Raw genomic sequence first — 19353 nt, forward strand, 5'->3', positions numbered from 1 at the left:
ATGACGGAAATACTTAAAATCATTCTCCTTTGTGCAAATCTCCCAGCCCAAAACCCCTGAACCTCCCCCTACCCAAAATAAAACCAAATAAATGTCGTCACCTATGCCTAATTTCGATATGGCTGTGTAGGAATTTTATATGGGAGAGAAGTAGGGCATTGGACTGGAACAGTAAGTTGGAACCATATCATGAAGGGTCTGAAATGCAAGAATAAATATTCGGACTCCTAGAGAACTTTGAAGACTAAACTGAATGGAAATTTGCAGTAATATCCCCTAGGGAACTCATAATACATTTCCAATTATAGGAGTGCAGAAATTAGAAGTTTAGTATCAACTCTGGCTCTCCTTCCCTGCTAGGGCTAAATGTTAATATTATCCAAGGATGTTTCCAAGTGAATCTCTGCCAGCTCTCTCTTTCCGAGTCACATCTCAGATTCTCTTCACTTGAATCAAGCTACTCCAAGCTTCTGCACACATCTGGTCCAACACTACTTTGGGATATGTTTTGCTAAGGTTGCTGCTCTGCCTGGAAGGCCCTCATTCCTCAGCTGCATGACCCGAGGTTTCCTTCCTCTAAGATCTTGCTAGCGGCTCCTAGATGCCTTCCAAACCAACTTCTCTTCTATGAGATCAGCTCTCAGCTTTGTATTCCCTGGCACTTATGGAGTATGTTATGGAGGTATGTTATTTTGGCCTTGCTTATGCTGTCTATTTGTTGTCTGTGTGTTACTCGTCTTCCTTGGACAGTCAAAGACCTTGTCTCCAGTTTTTTTCATATTCTTCAGTGTAATTAGTGTAATGCTTTGAAGATAAGAAAAGAATATAAAGAAATGCCCTTAAACTTAGCTTTGTTTCACAGCATTAGGCTATATTATATTTGGTTGGGGATAACAGTAATAGCTAACAATACTGTATCGAATTGAACTATCATTTATAATTTTTTGGATCTGATTACAAAATAAGATTTTAAAAAATTTCTGCATCTAAAATGTCATTGTGGTTTGGCAAAAATCTTTTTGTTGTTGTTATTATGAATCTTATCTTAACAATCCTATCTTGGAAAATCTAATGGAAACTTCACTGAGTCTTATCAGGGACATTTATAACTCCTTACAATTTATTTTCTATCTTTAGTTTAAGACAAACAAAAAAGTTATGCATTTTTTTTTAATCTGTAGCCTCTTTAGAAAGAAGAAAATTGCAAAGCCTAGGTGTTTTAGTAATCAGTTTTCCTGATATCCCATTTAATTAATGTTTGCCTTCTGTAAAATTTTGAAGGCTAATATCCCTAGAAGTCCCCTTCAAAGTGCAACTTGTACCCTAATAAAACTCCAATCATCCTACAAATGAAAATTTAAAGTGGTACTAGAGTTGATCTCCATGCTCTCAGTCTCTCCTCTTTCCAGGATAGTCCTTCTTTTCCTTCCTTTTATCACATTTATTAATAAGTTCATGAAAGGGTTTCAAAAAATTTTTTTAAGTATAACGAAGGAGAGATCTCCACTTAGTGTTAGCTTGATTAGGTAAGTGGCTAGAAACATGTTAATACTTGTTTATCTGTATCTAAGGACATTTGCACTTTTAAACCTGAGAGAGTATTTTTATTATAAGTATGTTTACAATTATTTTTTATTTTACTTTTATTAAACTATAAAATTCTAGAGTCAGAAAGGGGCCTCCTACATAATCTCATCATTTTAAAGAATAAAGAGAAACTAATAGACTCATCTAGAGAGATTCAGCCAGTTAGCTTCAGAGCTAAAAGTGGCATTTTCTTTATTAAAACACACAGAGACACACAAGCACACACACATACATGCTGACTAAACTTCTACCACAACCCAGGCCAGTATGAGCCCTAGGGTTACAATATTTTTATGATATGCCTGGCTCTGCAAACTTACAAGGACTGGGGGAAGATTTTATATATATAAGATTATATATATATGTGTATATATATACACACACACACACAAACACACATATATAAACAATTATACAGTATAAATTTTTATAATAAATCCATGTGCAAAGTGGTATGGGAATTGAGAATGGATTTAAGGGAAGTCTTTAGAGAAACATTTATCTCTAAAGGCTTAGTTCAACCGAGAATCTTCTAAACTGAGAGTAAGAAGACATCAGAAATTGAGGGCATCAAAAACAGAAGAAATAACGTGAATGAGAGCTATGGAAGTAGTAAAAGCTGCATAGCTCATTCAATGAATGATCACAAGTTTCATCTACTAACAGGTTGGAGAGGGACATGAAGGAGAAGAAAGTGGCATAAAACAATGAGGAAAAGTTAAGTTAGAGCTGGCTTTTGGGTGACTTTGTCCACTATGCAGCCGCTTTCAAATTTTGTACTTTAGAGACATTGAAATTTTTTAAAAAACAATGATCATTGTATCAAAAAGGTGAATTGTGAGCATATGGAGCATGGATTAGAGGAAATATGTTATAGAAATAATTCATGTGAGAAATGAGCAGAATCTCAACTACGACAGTGTCAGAAGAACTAGAGGACAAGTGATTGGTTCAAACCTTTCAGATGCATAAGGTCAATAAGTGTCAGTGACTGAATAGATTTAGAAGGTGAGAGAAAACTTGAAATTAGCTTCACATTGGATCAACATGTACCATGAAAAAGATATGAAACATGCAGGAACTCATTTCAATATTTTGTACATTAAGCCACATTGATAATGGTTACTTCACTAATTTTTTAAAAACTTAGCTAAAGGTTGTCTTCTTTGATATAGGTTTTGTCTAATACAAGTTTTCTTAAGGATAATATTTACACTCCTTTTATATTTTAGTAGTAAAAATTAAATTGAAATTTCAATGTTTAACAATAAATACAAACAAAAAGGAATTTTCAATGTATTATGTAATTAGTTTTTGAAAGATCAAATTTCAAAAGAGACTAAGAATTATAAATCTATGGGTTTATGATTGTTTGAACTTCAGAGAGACACTTTGAGAAACTTGATGTCTTCTTTATTCATATATTTGCATACATACATAAAAATGAGTTATATATATTCATACATGTGTATATAATTTATTTATATGTATGTTATTTAGGACTTATAAGACTTGGAATGTGTCAAGAATTCTTCAAAATGGTTTCCAAATATTGGCTTATTTGTTCTGTATAATAATAATAAGATAGTATTATTATTACCCTCAGTTTATAATTATGGAAATTGAGGCGCAGTTTCAGAAGCTTAACCAAAGTGACATAGCTAGTAGGTGTCAGAGTCTGACTTTGAATCCTAATGGCCTGGCTCTAGAGTCCTTGATAAGTTTTTTTTTTTTAATGTAAGAAACTATCATTTGCCATTGCTCTTATATATGAATGTTCAGGTACAGAGCTAATCAACCTTTAATAGTTTGGTTGTTTAAAAACTCTATGTATAAAAGGAAAACTAACATAAAGGTTAGACAAAACTTTGAACAAGAATGTGTTGGATGAACACATTCAGTAAATTGGTAAGAGAAACATAGTTTGATAATTGAATTTGTAATACAGTTATGGGTCTTTGATGACTCAATACTTCATAGACTCTGACAAAAGAATATTTATCTACATGTGCAATTTTTTAATTTCATTTCTATAAAAAAGAATGAGAGCAGGCACAGAACTTATAGGTATTATTTGGCATTTGGAAATTAAAATTTGCCACATACATAAAAATACTTAGGTTTGATAAAGACAAGTTAGTAACATTTTGATATTAAAAATAATTTATTTAGAAATAAAATCTGCAATTGTTAAAGTATCTTTTTCCCCCCAGGAAATAATCCACTTAGACTTTGAGGAGTTAATGGCAGGAGGAAGGTAAAGGGAGTACATCTTTAGTGGGTTGTGTTAGGAAATAAAAAGGGCCGTAATAATCACTATACTCTTTCCTTTCAGCTATTATGGACTCTTGAAAGTAGCCATCTACACTTGGGGTTCTTACATAGTCTTATTTTATTCAGGTTGCTTTTCCTGACTGTTCTAACAGTCCTGCTGGTTGAAAGCCTCTTTCTCATTAGACTCTAATGGGAGCATCTCAGGAAATACATGAAACTTATACTAAAAGGGCATTAAACAGATGAATGAACACAGTGCTGATGTCTTTAACCTAGGTCATTTGGAATCAGATTCTGGGCTGTTCGCATTATACTATGGCTCATTCATGGATGACTCAAAGAACTGTCATGATTCTCGTTTCTGCTACCCCATACTGATTAAGTTTCAGAGGTTCATCTGAGAAAAATGACTCAGGGCATGAGAGGACAAAGGTATTCATTCCAGGCATAGATCTAGCTGGGGAAGGTATTTTAGTGAACTTGGAAAAATGCTTGAATGCATTGCAATATATTCCGTTACAGGGGGATGAAGACTGTATCTGGTCAAGTTGGTCAGGTATTTACATAAAATTTTCCCTCCTCTAAAATTTTATCCCCTCCCCTGCAAATAACACAAACACATTCACTGACTGTGTTCTATTTATTGCATTGCAAAGATCTGGGATAATACGTATACATTCTTCTCAATTTTTATGAAGAAAGAAATCTTGAGCTGCTTCTTAGTATGGGGTAAGAGTCCCGCCACCTATATTCTAACCTTCAATTCAACACTAATTAGCCCGATAATCTTTTATTTTTTTGAGACAAAGTCTTGTTCTGTCACCCAGGCTGGAGTGCAATGGCATGATCTCGGCTTACTGCAACCTGTGACTCCCAGGTTCAAGCGATTCTCCTGCCCCAGCTTCCTGAGTAGCTGAGATTACAGGTGCACGCCACCACACCTGGCTAATTTTTGTATTTTTAGTAGAGTTGGGGTTTTACCATGTTGGTCAGGTTGGTCTTGAACTCCTGACCTCGTGATCCGCCCACCTCGGCCTCCCAAAGTGCTGGAATTACAGGCGTGAGCCAACGCGCCCAGCCATTAGACAGATAATCTTGATGAAAATTCCCTACTCTCCTGGTTCTTATCTACAAAAAGATATAATACTACGTCTCCTGCTTCCCAAGGTGATTATAATCATTAAAGGATATAGTCAACACATATTCCAAGAACATCTTGGTTTTTCTGAATTGCTGTGTCCTCTTGATTCTGCTAACTGATGGAGAAAAAACTGAAAGTGAGAAATGGAAAGAAAAAATGAAATTTGTGTTTGTGGGCTATGTGGTGCCTGTTTTTTACATTTAAAAGATAATGTATTAGTGATGTATTTAGCTTTTCACACCGATTTTTTTTCTCATAATGAATTGGGCCAGCTAATTCAAATTGTGAAACTTATCCATCATAATAGATCAAGTTTGTTCCTAGAATATTGAACTGGGGTTATCTTTCATTGACTCTGCAGGAAGCATTATGACATAGTTTCTAGAGATATAAAACAAGTGAAGGATAACAATGACAACAGTAACAGATGCTAGAATAATACCATTTTTGAAAGGGCTTTCGCAACCTTTACCTTGCTGAATCCACACAACTATCCTGGGAGGTAGGGGTCATTATTATTTCCATTCCATAAACAGGGAAACGGGCCAAGACAGATAAACTTCCTCAGCATCACACAGCAAGGAAGGGACAGCTGTGACTTTGACCTAGGTCATTTGGAATCATATACTGGGCTCTTCTCACTATACTACATTTCATTCTGCCCAAAACAATTCTTTTTAGTTAAAACAAAAGAGATGTCATCAATTTTTTTTTTCCTGTTGGTTCCCAGGCCCAGAACTGAAGCTGTTAACAATGAGATAGGCATCTCAGGGAGGATAAAACTTGTAGGCAATAACAGAATGGATAACATTTCCAGAGCACTTATTTCATGCCAGATATTGGTATAAGGACTTTGCACATTTTAATTATTTTAATGCGTATACAAAACTTGAACCCCAATATATTATATTCCTCTTGCCATCCCATAGGCACGCAAATCAAATAACTCACTTATTCCTCTGCAATGAGTTAGTTGAACATCTGAATTCGAACCTAGGGAGACTGGCTTCAGAGCCCCTAGCATAATCACTTGCACTTAGCCTCTCCCACAAGCCTGCATCAGATACATTCTGGGGGCATCCTGGCCTTAACAGTACAGGGAAAAGGCCAGACCAGCAGACAGAGTAGGCACAAGGAGACTAGGGAGAAAGAAGTTGTCCATTGACCAATGTTGAAAGGTGAGAGGGGAAAAGAGAGGTTTAGCAAGGCAGAATAGGTGAATCTTTTCATGATAAACTGTTGGCATCAGGTAGGAAGCTTTGCTGCTTGGCTAGACACAGGACATGATTCTGCTTCCTAAAAACTCTGGGCAGAACCAGGTAGTACACAATCCCAGAGATACAAAGGAATCAAGTGGTGGGTCTCACTTGACTAGACCATGGTGGAGTAAGCTGGGGACCTGATTGTTGAAAGGGAAATGAAAGGTCGTATCTTACAAGCAAACAAACAAAAACAAAACAGTGCAAGAGCCTATGTACTGGCCCTAGGGCACCAGATCATAATAGGATCCTAGATCAGCATGCAGCACGGGTTTGTACCTCAGAACCCCTGAGTGAGACAGAGGCTGCCACAATCAAGGAGATTGGTCTCTAAGAATAGTGTGTGTGCTCTATCTCAATACAATAAATCCAGATAAAAAGATAAAGATAGCTACTCTTTGAACTTTTGGCTCCCAATTTGCAATAGTACCCTTCCCATTTAATTTGTAAAGAATAAAATGAGTCATCACCAGTATTATTTAAAGAAAGGGCTTCTTAAATTAGTAGGGATTAATTTACTAGGAATAAAGTTCAATTTATTCAAAGGCAAGGATCAGCAAGGACGTGGTGGGAGAAATAGCTACAGCTATTAGATTAAGTGTCTAAGACTCTTTCTGATGTTACCTCCCCTAGGACATTTTGCTGAATCCCCCATGGCAGATTTTATGAACTCTGACTGCAATAACTTTGCATTCTAGGCACACTTACTGCTTTGCGCCATAATTAGTTTTTGCTCTTCTTATCCATTTTAGGACTTTGGTTGACAATTGAGTTATTCACACTTAGTTCGTGTCACATAATCATCAGTGGTCTACAAAGACCCCACACACATTTTTATTTATTTATTTATTTATTTATCTCTCTAATTCATTTTTTCAACAGTCTGTACTCCCACGTCCCTCCACATCATAGGCTGTCATTTTAACGTGTTTCCATGTATCCTTTAATTTGTTTGCTAATTGGGCATCATTGTTTTGTGTGAATGTATTTTAATTTACATGTATGGTATTGTTATAGATTATTTTGTTTCTTCCTTTTAAGCTTGCTCAGCGCTATGTGTTTTAAAGGTATATCTGTGTTATTTTGTTACATCTAGTTCTTTGCTTCTAACTGTGGCAAAGCATCCCACAGTGTACTTCCACAGTGAGACCTATATTGCCTGCAACTTCTTGCTGACTTCAAAAGGGCTGAGCTGAAGATCTTGGTGTATGGACCCCAGAGAGCTTAGTGAGAATTCCTCTTACATAAATACCAGAAGACAGATTGCTCATTCATTGCAATTTGATTCCATATTTCCTATCTGCTCTCCAGAACGATGTGCTTTTCAATTCATGTGTTTGTCTAGACTATACATTTCTTGAAGGCGGCAAAATGGTCTTATTTCTTATAATATTATGTCCGCATTGTGAAGAAAGTGGTTACTGCATATTTATTGAATACACAAATGGGACCAGATAGTCTAGTTTTTTAAATTTCCAAAGGCAACTAGCACAGTGGTTTATAAATGAAATCCATATTGCACAGTTTGCCTACAAGGAGAGTCCTCTTTCAGTTTACCAGTGAGGGAAAAGGAAAAACACACATACACACACACACACACACACACACACAAACACACACTATTTAAAAGCTGCCAGAGCTTAGGGACTCTGTCCTGTCTTTGAACTGCTGTTTCCACACAGGAGTGGAAGTGCTTTCTATTATTCTAGTAAAAAGGACATGCTCTGTGGGGCTTCCCATAATTGTTCCAAGAGCCAACAAACTGGATTTCCAATACCACTTCTTCCAGAAATCAACAATGTTTCCTCTCTCACTCTACCTTCCGGTAAAAAAAAAAAAAAAAAAAAAAAAAAAAAAGTTCCTGTTTGTGATGAACAGAGGTCAGATTTCTCTGTGGGAATGATCGTAAAGAATTAACATCCTTCTCCAGACAATGTCACAGTGTCACGGAGCACGTTTTACCTTCCCCGTAGGGCCCCCGTGTGGAATGGGAACAGCCTGGGATATCCATCAGGGGATGACAGACTTATGGCACCATCACAGGTCAATGCCAGACCAATTAGAAGATGAACATTGGGGTCTATTTAAAATAAAATAATACAGGTTCCTTATATGAAATCAAGGCTGCAGGTGTTAGTAAGTAGCATGATTGCTTAAAACAGTACTTAAGTATTACAAAGCATCAGTCTATGATCTAAAACAATCTAGTTAATAAATATTTGTATTTTTTCAATTATCCATGCCTAGGAAAACTAGACAAGAATCAAAATAATAAAATAAATCATTCAGTGTGATGTCTATTTTTTAAATTTCCTACCATGTTTTCATCTTATATAATATTGAAAATTTAACTTTTTATTTAGTGTACAAAATATTTTACCTGAAGCAGAAAGAGAAAATGTTTAATAATAAAGTGGCACTATAAAATGTAGCATCAATAACTGACCATTTTCATTTCATACTGTGAGCTTGAGAGCACCTGGGAAATGAAAAACCTTTATTCCAGAAGTGGCCTCCATCAAAAGGCAAAGTGGTCTTAGACTTTGTGCCTCTGAACAGGCCTTCTGCATCTGTAAAGAAAGGAGGATATACTGGACAATATAAACTCCATTCTTTTGGATTTGATAAAGTCCTGGAAATTTCACTAACTCTTACTTGTTTCCTATCAGAGGGATTGGGTCAAACCAAACATCTGACCAAGAATTTTGCATTAGTTCCAAAATTACAGCGATTTCCAGGAAAGCTCAGTGAAGGATAAGGAGTTTTAGTTTTCTCAACCTCAGCAGGTTATATTTTCCAAGGGAAGTATTATAACACATAGCAAAAATAAAAATAAATGTGGAGAATCCTCTGCAATGATGGGCACAATTAAATTACAAACAAAGGACAGCTTTCCCAAAATGTATGGTCATATTCTTTACAAGTGTTCCTTAATGAGAACTGGCTGACCACCTGATCAAAATGATCTTTAACAAGAAATACCTCAAAGATGTCAACTGACACATCATTAATCTCTGAAGTTACAATTAGTCATCACATATTATTTGGTAGTGGTAATAGAGGGAAGTGCATCAATATTAATAACAATCGCTAATGCTTACTGAGTGGTTGCTGCAGTGTACGCAAAATTCTAGGTAGTTTGTATATATATTGATTCATTTAATCCTCACAAAAACTGAAATGGCTGGTAATATATTTATTTTATAGATGAAGAATATGAGGCATAGTAAAGATAAGGAATATGTTCGGAGTTTACAACTAATAGGGAATGGAGCTGGAAATCAACTCAGTCCTCTAGCTTCAGAGTCCATGCTCTTCTTCATAACGGCATAATAAATACATCTCAAAAAGGGCTTTAAATTTTGAAGAATTCCCCTTCCTTCTTTCTCCCGTATCTTCCTATCCCCCAACTCTACCCTTTCTTTCAGCAAGTGTAATTTAAACATGAGCAAGTGCCAGATAATTCTACATATTGAGAATTCTAAGGTAAATCAAATAAGATCCCTAATCATCAAAGTGTTCACTACTCAGTAGGATAAGTAGATTCAACTGCAAGTTAAGATGATACATTATAATAATAACTACAATGGAAAAGCCTAGTTGGCCCAAGAAGCCTGGGAAAGAGATTCCAGAGACAATACTTAACCCGGCTTTGAAGAATAATTACCAGGTGTAGATTGAAGGGATAAGTCATTGTCAATAGGAGAGGCAGTGTGTGTAGAGTCCTAGAAGTTCACATTTAAAGGCACTTCTCTGGAGTAGCAAATACTTTAATGTGACTTCAGTGCACAGACCTGAACACAGAATATATAAATGACAGCTATGCACTCTGTAGTGGTGTGGTTTCTCCTTGGTCACATAACAATCATCACCTTGCAATATTTTTAAATTGTGTGTTCCTTTACAATTTAGATGATAAATATGCTGTGAAGAAATCAATTCTGCTCAATATTCAAATCCATTGTTTGCCAACACTCACATTCACCTTTGTGGTTCTCATGATAACTCGTGAATATTACCATTACAGTCATTTTACAGCGCAGCACCTGGAGGCTCAAAGAGATAAGATGGCTTGGTGAAATTGACATTAACACCAAATAGTGGCATCAATGTTTTAACTCCTTATTCAGTTCTGTTGCCCAACACCAAAATCTATGGCTGGATCATTGCTTTTAACCATATGTTACCAAAACACTGAGGTAGGCAGAGCAGAAAAACAACAGGAGTGTGTCTCTAATGCATCAATAAGTCACTGTACCAGATTTATATGATTTGCAGATTTCTTGATATTTAACAAGAATAAATTTGTTTAAAAATAAATAAATAAAATACAAAGTATCCAGTCAATTAAAAGTGAGATATCACTTCATTTGATGTCTTGCTTTAATTTTCTGCAGTAATGGCACTTTTTATTCTGACAGTTCTCTGCCAAAATATTTTTATTAGCTAGCTATATATTTTTAAACATCTTTCTTTATTTTTATTTTTATTTTTGAGACAGGGTCTCACTTTGTTGTCCAGGCTGGAGTGCGGTGGTAGAATCATTGCTCACTGCAGTCTTGACCTCCTGGGCTCCAGTTATCTTTCCAGCTCAGCATCCAAGTAGCTGAGACCACAGGAGCATGTCAACATGCTTGGCTAAGTTTTCTTTTTTTTTTTTGGTAGGGACAAGACAGGGTCTCACTATGTTGGACAGACTGGTCTCAAACTCTTGGGCTCAAGTGATTCTCCTGCCTCGGCTTCCTAAAATTCTGGGATTACAGGTGTGAGCTGCTGCACCTGGCCAAACAATCTTTCTTTAGAAAAAATAAAAGACAATGCAAGGGAAATGTCAGTTGGGAGATGTTTTAGTCAGCTTGGGCTGCCATAACAAAATACCGCAGACTGAGTAGTTTAAACAATAGAGATTTATTTCCCAGTTCTGGGGTCTGGAAAGTCCAAGGTTCATACAGTAGGGTAGGTTTCATTCTGAGGCTTTTTCTCTTAGCTTTTAGGCAACTGCCATCTTGTAGGGTGCTCACATAACCTCTTCTTTGTACATAGATGGGAAGAGAGTGAGAGAGGTTCACTCTCTCTTTATAAGGGCACTAATCCCATTATGAGGGGCCCATCCTTATAACCCCATTAAAATCTAATTACCTCCCAAGAGCTGCAGTCTTCAAATACCTCCACATCAGGGGTTAAGGCTTCAACAAGAATTTTGAGAGAACATTTTTCAGTCCATAATAAGAGACAATTTTTCTTGAGTCTTTTGCATTTTTGCATGTTTTTATAAGCAGTGGCACTGACAGCTTATTTTCTAGACTATCCTTTCAAAGGTGTTGCTAAAGCAAACAGCTTTAGAAGACAGATAATGTCTGCCTTTGGAGAAAAGGGCAGTTTTGTTTTTTGTGCAGTTTAATAAAGATAATGTCTCTCTTTGAGACAAGATTAAGCAGATTTGCTTGCAGTCCATTATAAAGGACTGAGGTTTCCTAAACTTGAGATTTCTCTTCTGTAATACAATCCACTACATGTGCATGTGTTACAGCCTTTGCTTTGTCACTCTCTGGGAATTAGGAGTAAAGAAATTAGTGAAATAAAATGCTGATATCTTGACTACAGCTACTGCTGTGAGCAATAAACTGTCTTTTCTCTCACTCAGGTCTCATTTCTTTTGCCAGCACATCTACATCTATGGCAACCTAATTTGTAGCTTGCAAGTAGGGTAAAATCTCAGACTTTCACAGTTCTTGACAATATCTAAACCACAAAACAAACAAAAAATACAAAATAAACCAGAAAACTATGTGTGATCAGGCAATAAAACTTTACATATGAATTTATAAATAACCCCTAGGCTAAAATGAAGTATGGTATTGGTACTGCATTACATATTTTAATGTTCCTATTGTTATTATATCCAAGGCTTTCATGTAACATTACAGTCATAATATCTCAAAATAGTCCAGAGTCATATCAATTTATTCAAGCAGGCCTCATTGTAAGGAGGACAACTTCTCATCCATGGAAATAGCTTGAGTATCAAGAAAATGCTTCACAGATTTTTAACCCAAACTAATTCAATGAAGCAGTAGGTATTAATTGATTGAACAATTCCTTTATTGAATAAAGTCCATTTATCAGATACATCTAGACTGCTGACAGCTGTGGTGCGCTCCTCTGGCAACTGTGGACTACTGAAACATAAAGGACAGGGAAAGTCCCTGTGGGGAGGAACCTAACATCTCATCTGGAAGAGAGTAAGCAGTAAGCAAATAAATATGATTTCAGATACTATAAAGTGCTTTAAGGATAAAAAATATCACAAGGGGCTAGAGAGTAATAGGGGCTGATGGAGAACTTAACATGTAGAGGAAGGCCTCTTTGAGAAAGTGATGTGTGAGCAGAGACCTGAGTGTCCCAGTTGAGTAATATTTGAGAGAAAGAGTCTTCCAGACAGACAAAACCCAGCCAGTCAGGGACAGGAATGAGCAAAATCTGCTCTTGAAAATGCAAAAACCTGATGTGAGAGAATCAAGTGAGCAAGTGGTAGGAGATAAAATTGGAGGAGAAGGCAAAGGCCCGTTCATCTGGGACTTCGTCAGCCACAGTAAGGCCTGTACATTACCCTAAGTGTCGTGGAAGCCATTCACATGTGCACGGGGGATGCTTGACCAGTGAATAGACTGTAGCACGGTGAACGTGGTAAGTATTTTAGAAGGCTATCGTACCAGTTCAGACATTACAAGAGATGATGGTGATGATGATTACAAGAGGTGATGGGGAGGTACTTAGAAATAGCCATCTTAGGGGTATATTTTGATGGTAGTTACTGCAATATTTGCTGATAGATTGGATGTGTAGTGTGAGGAAAAGGCTTTATTCAGGGATGATTTTCCAAGTTTTTGCCTGAGCACTGAAGTGGTGTCTTGGACTAAGCTAGGGAAGACGGGGAGGAGTTAGTTTTGTGGGGGAAATTATGAGTTCTTTTTTTGCCATATAAAGTTGGATTTCCTATAATAGATTGAAATGGGGATGTGAGTGAGCAGGTTCTGGAGTACAGAGGAAGTTTCCAGATAGTGCTCTGGTTACCTACTGCCACATAACACTCCCCGCTCCAATAAAGCTTAGTGGCTTAAAATGACAGCAACATTTATTTTTCTTGCAAACCTGTAATTTGAGTAGGGCTTAATGGGGACGTGTTTCTGCTTCATTTGGCATCAGCTGGGGCAACTTGAAGGCTGGAAGCTGGAATGATCTGCAACCTGTCTTACTCACTTGTCTGGTGGTTGGGGATGGCCATCAGCCATCTGCTGGGGCTGGGCCAGCACTCCCACACATGGCCTGTCCATGTGGCTGCCTGGTTTCCTCATACATGGTTGTGTTCCAAGGGTGCACATCCCAAGAGAGACAGAACCAGGATGAAGCTGTATTACCTTTCCCAATCTAGCCTCAGGAGTCCCACAACGTCACTTTTGCTTCTTTCTACTTATTAGAAGTAAGTCAATTACTAAGGCTGGCCCCTATTCAAAGGGAGGGGAATCAGACTCCACCTTTGGTAAGAGGTGTGTCAAAACATTTATGGACTTGTTTTAAAACTATTACAGCTTAAAAAAATAGATTTGGAAATCACTGGCATATTGCTGACATTTATACCCATTAGAAGAGATGAAATTTCTTAGGGAGAGAGTAAAGCCAGAAGAGACAGAAGGCCAAGGACTATACCCTGGAAGATCACTGACATGTAGTTTCTCAGAGTTAGAGGAACCAGAAAAGAAGGCTCAGAAGGGGAAGCTATTGAAAAAGGGAGAAAACCAGAACAATGTGGTGTCCTGAAAGCCAAGAGATGAAAGGTGCTTCACAAAGGAGAGACAGCGGTGTCTGATACTGTGGATGACTCAGACAGATTAAGCAAGGTGCAGACAATGAACTGGTGACTGGGTGTTGTGAGGTGGAGGTTGCTGGGACTTTGACAAGACAAGAGCAGTTTGGTTGTGTAATGACAACACAAACCTGGTTGGGGGATTTCAAGATATAACTGGGAGGTGAGAAAGCAAAGACCACTTTTCAATCTTCTTCCATATGTTCTGTGATGCGCAAGGCCCCATGGAGTCATAATATAGAAGGGAAAGGGAGAGAACTTAGGAACTGTGTAAGTGTATGGTAAGTCATTTAGACAGAGTGATTATTTATGACTGTAGTTGAAAATAATCCCTAAGGACATATTAGCTGCACTTTTTCCCTTACTAAGTTTTAAATGGCTGAACGATCTCATTTGAACACATAGATATGACTGTTCATTGATTCTTAAGACTTTTAAGGTAGTTCTTATGTCCTGAATCTAACAGCAGGAACCTTTCAGCAAATGATTGAAAACAAAGTGAGATATTAACGACACAGCAAATTCCCCAAGAAGAGCAGAGACAAGAACCATTTGCATACAAGCACATTTTCAGTTATTAAATTGTGTTAAATCTCTTTGTCATTTTAATCAGAGAAAAAACAAAGAGTTCAAAATGGGTCTTATGGACATATTTAAGTGTGATTTTTAAACCTATTCTTTAAAACCACATTTTTATGTCAATCACATTTTCTAGGTAAGAATATTAATAATAGCTAGTGCTTAGATAGTGATTACTTTCTACTGATCCCTTACCTAACTTTACTATTTCCAATTACTCCTTAAAATACTTAATATTTAATCCCACCATAATGCTATGAGATAGGTTTTTCTTATAAACTAGGAAACTGAGGCTCAGAGGGATCAAATGTCTTGCTTAGCATTAGCAATGGGAAGCTGGTGGAGCCAGACTTCCTACTGAACAAGTTGGCTCAGTGTCTGGGCTCCTAATCACAGGGCATACTGCTCCTCAAAAACGTGCTCTCTTACCAGAAGTGGAAACCAACCTGCAGCTGCTTTACAGCAAGTGTTTCTTTCTGTTTTTTCATTTTTTTATTTTAGTGGACAAATAAAATTTTATTGATGTATTTAAAAGGTGTTTTTAAACTCTCAGCCTTGTGGGTGATTTTTTTTTTTTTTTTTTTTAGTGTAGAAAAAAATGTACTGCAGTGCTGTAATTAAAAGAGGGCAATGCCAATTGCCCCTGAACTTTCAGAGCAGAGAGTTCTGTCTTGAAAGAAGCTTTGTTTAATAGACAAAGACTATGAAGAAAAAGTAGTGGCAAAGTTTCATCAGGTGTTAAGTTCTGAGCCAATAGCCATCTGCTAGTTCTCAGAAATGTTTAGGATGCCACCTTTCTTCAAGTTAAAATGAGAGGAAAGCCATTAATATGCGATATTAATCATTGCAACCCAGGCCAAAATTCTGTGGGATTAGGATGAGAATCCTGAGTCCACAGTGTAGCCAGTATCATTGCCCACCAATCCAGTGACAGCCAGCTGGAAATAATATTGAATTCAATTCAATAAAAATATATTGCCAGGAGCAGTAGCTCATGCCTGTAATCCCAGCACTTTGGGAGGCCGAGGCGGGTGGATCACCTGAGGTCAGGAGTTTGAGACCAGCCTGGCCAACATGGTGAAATCCCATTTCTACTAAAAATATAAAAATTAGCCAGGTGTGGTGGTGTGCGCCTGTAATCCCAGCTACTCAGGAGGCTGAGGTAGGAGAATCACTTGAACCCAGGAGGTGGAGGTTGCAGTGAGCTGAGATCGCACCACTGCATTCCAGCCTGGGCAACAGAGCAAGACTCCATGTCGAATATATATATATATATACACACACACACACACACACACACACACACACACACACATATTTATATATATATTTAGCAGCTACTATGTACTGGCATTATTTGTGGTCTTAGGGAACCCAGGAAGCTGACAGTCTCTTTTATATATATATATACACACGCACACATACACACACACACACATATATATATATATTTAGCAGCTACTATGTACTGGCATTATTTGTGGTCTTAGGGAACCCAGGAAGCTGACATTTTCTTTTAGGTGGAAGAGAAATAAGAAAACGGGTAATTAAAGTATATGGTCAGTACAGTAATTATTGTTCAGGAGAGAGATGGGGATAATTTTAAGAGTAGCCAATAGTTCAATTAGGCTTTGAATGATAAATATTCGTGTTTTATAGCAACTAGGTGTGATAGAGGCATAACAGACATTCTAAGCAAAAGGAATACGTGAAAAAGTTTTAAAAGACAAGATACAAGAGACACATGCACATTACCATTTTTGTAAAAGTACATGTTTATCATAATACAGTCAAATAATATACAATTAAGGAACTAAAGAAATCCAAAATCTCTATGTGTAGAGACAATCACTTCCATGTTTCCATTAGGAGATGGCCATGAGAATGACACTTGTAGCCTCCCTTCTCACTTGCTCACTCTTTCCTATGAAATGGGAATCATGAGCAGACAGAGCCTTAGATAGAGTTTATTTTATTAGGCAAGATGCATTCTGCTCTCTTCCTGCTTCCATGCTGTCATATGGAAGTTTATGTATGCTTATTAGCATGCATTCTAGAGGCAAATCAGGAGACCTATTACATGCTGTCCCCACTCCTGGAGCCCAGTAAGCACAAAGAGTAAAATTTCCCCTTGGAGATGTGTGGGTAGCAGTCAGATGGCCAAATTAGACTATCTCTTGGATAGGTTGTCTTGAAGTGGGATTTTGCGGGAAGTATTGTGAACTACCTTTGGCTCTAGGACCAATTCAGTATCTGCTTCAGAGCTAATGGCATAAAAGCTTATGGACACTTTGATTTCTACCTGCTTTCTTTATATACATTCTTTTGTTTATTTGGTTTTGTTTGTTTGAGGCAGGGTTTTGCCCTGTTGCCCAGGCTGGAGCGCAGTGATGTGATCACAGCACACTGTAGCCTCGACCTCCTAGGCTGAAGCAGTCCTCCTACTTCAGCCTCTCAAGTACTGGGGACTATAGGTGCATACCACCATGCCCAGCTAATTTTTTTATTTTTATTTTTTGCAGAGAAAAGGTCCTCCCTGTGTTGCCCAGGCTGGTGTCAAACCCCTGGCCACAAGTGATCCTCCTGCCTTAGCCTCCCAGTGCACTGGGATTACAAGCATGAGCCATGGCATCCGGCCTGAAGAACCATTTTTGAATCCTGTGTTTTATATTCAATCCTCAATTCAAAAACAACTGTTGGCCTAGCGCAGTGGCTCACACCTGTAATTGCAACACTTTGGGAGGCCTAGGCAAGTGGATCACTCGAGGTCAGGAGTTCGAAACCAGCCTGGCCAATATGGCAAAACCCTGTCTCTACTAAAAATACAAAAATTACCTGGGCATGGTGGCACGCACCTGTAATCCCAGCACTGGGTGGCTGAGGCAGGAAACCCGGGAGGCAGAGGCTGTGGTGAGTTGAGATCGTGCCACTGCACTCCAGCCTGGGTGACAGAGTGAGACAGACCTTGTCTAAAAAAAAAAAAAAAAAAAAAAGCAACTCTTCTTAGTTATACTTCTAAAATATCTCTCATCTATCCACTTATCTCTGCCCATCTTCATCACCTGCACCATGGTTCCAGACATCTTCCTATCTGCCTGTGCACCGTGGTTCCAGACATCTTCCTATCTGCCTGGACACTTATAAAGTCCTTCTCATTGGTTTCCTGATTCTACTTGTATCACTCTTTAATGCTACTATCACATAGCAGATGGATTAATAATTTAAAAACAAAAAACACGCCAAGAACAGAGGCTCATGCCTGTAATTCCAACACTTTGGGAGGCTTGCTTGAGCCCAAGGAATTTTGTACAAACTCCATTTGTACAAAAAATACAAAAATATTAGCCAGGCATGGTGGCACATGCCTGTAGTCCCAGCTACTTGGGCAGCTGAGGTGGAAAAATTGCTTGAGCCTGGGAGGTCCAGGCTGCACTGAGCTGTGATGGCACTACTGCACTCTGGCCTGGGTGACAGAGTGAGACTCTGTCTCAAAAATAAATAAATAAATAAACAGATTATGTTGTTCTCCTGTTTAACATCTTACAAAACCTTTTCATTGTATTTACAATAAAATCCAAGAAACAAAAGCCATACCTTACAAGGCTCTTCTTGGTTCTGTATCCTCACTTTGTACAATTGCCTTATATTCTTTCTCTACTTCTCTACTTTACACTAGTCTTTTTCCATTTTTGTTCTGGAAACAAGTCAAGATTCTTCTAATTCAAGGCCTCTGCACATGTTGTCCACTCTGCCTAGATAGCCTTCCTCTTCTGTTTGTATGGTTCTCCTTATATCTTAATATGATATAAGGATATCTTAATAATAATATGAACTCTCAGAGAGGCTTTGCTCAAACCAACCTAGGTAAAGTAGCCTTCTTTCCCAAATACAATTATTACCTGTCACATCACCTTTCTACATTTCTCTTCTAGAACTTATTACCAGGAATTATTTTGTAAGTTTATTTGTTCATTGTCTTTTCCATTATAGCATATTTATTGTTCATCACTTTATTCCTGATATCTATAACACTGCTTGGCATATAGTGTATGTAAAATAAGTATTTGTTGAAAGATTGAATAATTGAAGTTGTGTTTAGAGTCATGGATGTTTGAAATATGGATCTCAGAAATGGAAAACAAGTAGGTGATGAGAAGGCCCAAAATGTGGTCATAAATGTGAAGAACTGAAGGTTAAGTTACCGTGGTATAAAAAGGCTGGATGTTTATCCATAAGGACCATCGCCCCAACTGATGATGGGCCCTGGGTTGGGGAAAGTGTCCAATCTGCATGCTTCTGCTTTTGCTTTCCTTTCTTCAAGTTTCTGGAAAAGCCTTCCCTGGAATGAGATTCCTATTGGTACAACAGACTCGAGGTACAGTTTGACTTCCCTAAATTCTGTCATAATTTCCACTTAATAACTTCATGGATTTTGAGTTCTCATAAACCCAGTGGTGTACTGACATAGCATTTGCCAACTTTCACTTTGTAAATATTCTTATCATGGCAGATTTCAAGCTACCCACATGACATCAGCAGAGACACAAAATTCCTCAAAATTTAACTGGCTCTTGTGAATTTGTATGAGCTTATTCCCACATACCACTGTGAAGAAGTCCCATAAAAACTTCCTTCTGACTCCCATCAGA

The 19353-nt window shown here is 37.7% G+C and overlaps 1 long non-coding RNA gene across 2 annotated transcripts in view; it reads left to right on the forward strand.

Moving 5' to 3' along the window:
- The first annotated feature begins 339 nt into the window (after nt 1-339).
- LOC103890979 (uncharacterized) overlaps nt 340-19353 on the forward strand; it is a 198478-nt gene continuing 179464 nt past the window's right edge. The window contains exon 1 of one of the 2 annotated variants that reach the window (XR_008526400.2): nt 340-682. This is a non-coding gene — a long non-coding RNA (uncharacterized LOC103890979). The remainder of the gene's footprint in view (nt 683-19353) is intronic. The other variant, XR_655261.4, reaches the window with a different exon arrangement.

Source organism: Pongo abelii, chromosome 5, assembly GCF_028885655.2.
Source record: "Pongo abelii isolate AG06213 chromosome 5, NHGRI_mPonAbe1-v2.0_pri, whole genome shotgun sequence".
In the NCBI taxonomy this organism is placed as follows: Eukaryota; Metazoa; Chordata; class Mammalia; order Primates; family Hominidae; genus Pongo; species Pongo abelii.